At 30.1% G+C, this 4,206-nt stretch overlaps 1 non-coding gene across 1 annotated transcript; it reads left to right on the plus strand.

Annotated features, from left to right (window-relative positions):
* The first annotated feature begins 3,445 nt into the window (after nt 1–3,445).
* LOC141625713 (small nucleolar RNA R71) lies at nt 3,446–3,552 on the plus strand. Its single transcript, XR_012535479.1, has one exon. It is a non-coding gene; the product is annotated as a small nucleolar RNA R71 (small nucleolar RNA).
* Nucleotides 3,553–4,206: the final 654 nt, after the last annotated feature.

Here is a 4,206-nt window from a genome sequence, read left to right on the forward strand (position 1 = left end):
AATGATCTCCCGAGATCCAAATTCATATTAACTTGGGCACGGTGAGCCAATTCATCCCTTATCAATATAACTCGATGGATTAACTCTTTAATCGATTCTACTTCTAGAACTCTCGGTCGATAAAATTACTCTAATATTTATCTTTAGCCCAGAACACATGCGACTACGGTCACGAATACTTCCGTTGAGCTCAATTCAAATTTCGATGTAACAACATTTTATTACCCACTTACCCAACGTAACAAGTTTAGCACCCCGGTGAGCCGAGCCTACTTCCTTATGAAGTTGGGATTCATGGTTTCTACTATTTGGTAAGGCTAATTCTCAATTATTATTTAGTGAGAGGTCGTGTCAATTTATTATCTATCATATTTTATGTGAACTAAAGCGATGAACTACGATAATTATAATTGACATGGTTGATGACTCAATAAAAGATATGCATGTGTAGTTATGGCGATTTGGCTATGCATGCAAACATATAAAACAAATGCCAAGCAAAAACAATAAAATCCTAGTATGGCCTTGCTAAAATAGTAAATCAAATAAACTATTTACAAATTCGGAAACCAACTCCTTTGGTCCCTTGAACTTCATTTGGCACGCACTTCAAGGTAACACCGTCTTTGTCGAACCACCTTCTCGAATTACACCGTCTTCAAGGAACTCCGAAATAAATAAATTACATAGCTTTTCTACTTTATACAATATAAAATAAAAACAAAACTAAATAAAATAAAAGTGATACGAGATCACATTAATTACAACCGAATCGATATCCCCATTCATTTCGGGAAATACCAATTAAAAACTAAGGCCATACTTAGTACAAATTACATAATTCAAAATTACATAAAATAAAATATGACAATCATACTAAAAATGCAGCATTAATATATGTATAAAACATGCCAGTTTATGTGCCAAATCGCCCTATTTAAGCTAATATCGTATATATGGTCCGGTTTTATGGATTATTGTGACAATTAACCTATTAAAATCACAAAATATTACATAAATCACATCTATGTCCAAAATAATTACTCTAACCTCTTAGGACTGAAAATTTAGTCTTCACTAAACATTTGACAATAATTCAACTTGATATTATACAATTGCTCGTTAATCACTATTATTCATAATAATAAGGAAATAATTCCCAAAAAGTCATAAAAATTCGAAAAAATCAAAATCATAATTTTGAATATTCTGGAAAATTCCCAACATCCCAAAATTTTAATAAAATTTGCCCTTTAATTTATTTTAATTTATTTCACAAATAAATTGTATAAAACATAATTTTAACCCTTTAATTCCAAATTAAACACAAAATTATGCAATAAATCAAAATTAAAATTTTGTATATTCTTAACAAGTTTCTAGAACCTGGAAATAACAAATTTTAAGCCAAAGTCGAATTTTTATATTCTTGACTATTAAAGTTGCTATTTATCAATTTATATCCCATAAAAATTAATAACCATTAAAATCATACGAAAGTTAACATGCAACTTTAGATCTGATGTTCATATCATATATATAACATTGGGAAAAAAATTTCATGCCATAAAATTCAATTTAGCTATTTATGTCAAAATAGTCACTATTTATTTGATTTTTACATCTAAAAATCATAAATCATGCAAAATTTAACCATTTGATCTAAAAATATACGTACAGTGTGTAAATACTGCATGTGACAACATACTAAATTTTCATGGGCAGGAACAAAGACTAACCCTTTTTAATATAAATACCTCTATTTAACCGACTTTTAACATGTAAAAATCATAAATCATGCTATACAAAACCATTTTATATAACATTTTACATACAACTTGTAAAATATGCATGTGAGGTCATGTAAAAATTTCAAGGTCAGAATCATAGTCTAACTATTTTTAGCATTTTAATTGTCATTTTACTCAATAAAATATAATACAAATACAAATAATCTTTTTAAAGAGCAATAAATTACCATAAATTATCAAAATGACCTAAAATCAATTTAGGACCAAAAGTTTTAATATGCAAAATTTTCGTGGCATTTATCTTCATAAATCATAAATTTTAAGTTTTATATGTTAACATATTAACTCGGAAAAACAAAACCGATTATGCATCCAACAACTCTTGCTCTGATACCAATTGAAAGATTCATATATCTCTTATTAGACCCCTCTAATAACTAAGTGTTTATTAGTTTAGTCATAAACTAAAAGGAACTTATGCATGCATAACAATTTAAATAAAAGAGAATAAATTTAGTCTTTCTTACAAGGAGGGCCGAAATTTGGCTTATACTAAATTGGTCTCCTCCCAATTTAGTCTTCTTAAGAATAATCCAAATGCCCCAAAAAGAAACTTAGATCTAATTGCAAGATCTACTCGTCAAGGATTGTACCAAGGAAATCCTTCTTAATACAAATATTAATTTGGTTACTAGAAATTAATATTTGTGCCCTTAAAAATACTAAAATTAAGTGATTACTACTTTTAGTAATATATGAATAATATTAGAGATTTATGTGAGATTTTCTAGTGTTGTTCAAAACTAAAAACTAGAGAGATAAGTTATTCATCAAGTGAATAATCTTATAAGAATGAATTGTGTATAATAGAAGAGAAAAAAACTCTACCATTTCTCTAGGGTGGCAGGAATATAGAGCAAGGGAAGAGTACCCCATACCTTTTTATTTTTCTCTTCTCAAGATGTGTAGGCATCCAAGCCTATCATTTGTAGGTAATGATTATGCTTCCTACTAACAAAATAATTAAAGCACAATAATGCCCTATCATCCCATATACACGGCTCACATGGATAAAAGGATCCATTTTAACTTTGTCAATATGTTAATTTATAATGTGTGACAAATTGGACATGTTACTAGACATGTCATTTAAATAATGCATTTTTAACTTATTAAAAATCATTATATAAATGAAATAAATCACATACAAAATTAACTTAGTAATTCACAATTACAATAACTTAAAATGGGTCATAGAATTATAAATCACAAGTACTTGTATTTATAATAAGTAATTCATTCTTTAATTTAATTGTTTCATAAACAATAAATAAACCTTAAGTAATAAAACAATTTAATTACTTAGTACGAATCTCATTTAATCGAATTACAATAAGATACGTATTATTTCTCACAAAATCATTTGTTCAAATTTAAGGAATTAATTAACTTGTATCGTCATACAATTAATTAATTAGTCAATTAAGAATGTTTCCCTAGAGGTATGACCTTAAGGGATCAACCGATCACCACCGTCACACGACAGTAATGTCAAACTCTAGTCAGCCAATCATTACCGATTAATGTGGATCAGTTGACAATAAAATGTTATTTTCCCTTTAGTATTCTTAATATGAGATTTAAACATGTGATCGCATTATTGTCGAGGACACATACTCCAACACCACTCACTAAGTCCATGGTGTGGACAAGAACGAGAAGTGTCCTTAAATCTCCCCCATCCTTCATATAATGATTCCTCATCCCTTTGCTTGAACCCGGTGATTTGGGCTCTCAACATATTAGTCTTCTTCGTAGGATAGAATTTCTTGTAGAAGGCAAGTGCTAGCTTCTTCCATGAATCAATACCAAGGGTAGCCTTGTCTAGGCTCTTCAACCATTACTTTGCAGTACCGATCAAGGAAAAAGGAAACAATACCCATCGGATTTGGTCTTGAGTAACTCCAATTTGAGAAATTGCATCACAATAATCGCAAAATGTCTCCATATGTAAATGAGGATCCTCACTAAGAATCCCTCCAAATTGACTTCTCTGAACTAATTGTATGAATGCGGATTTGGCAATGAAATTACCGGTTAAATGTAGTGGTGTAGGAGTACCGTTTGGTAGGTTCTCCTCGGTTGGTACGGAATGTGATGAAAATTTAGGCATTGTGGGTTGATTTTGTAGTTGGTTTGGAATTGGATTATCCTCTCCTTCTCTTGCAAAAGGGTTGACAAACTTAATGTTATTTGGTTGAATGCCCACAATCTCTCTAATACCTACAACTCTTGAAGTACCTCTAGCATTTCTTCTATTGTTGGTCAAGGTCCTTTCAATCTCGAAATCAGTAGGTAACAAATTACCTTGTGATCTCCTAGTCATGCAAAATATCAAACAACTAGAAAACAATTAGAACAACCTTGAGGAGATTGACTTCCCCAAGGTAAAGAA

This window comes from Silene latifolia, chromosome X, assembly GCF_048544455.1.
Source record: "Silene latifolia isolate original U9 population chromosome X, ASM4854445v1, whole genome shotgun sequence".
Taxonomy (NCBI): domain Eukaryota; kingdom Viridiplantae; phylum Streptophyta; class Magnoliopsida; order Caryophyllales; family Caryophyllaceae; genus Silene; species Silene latifolia.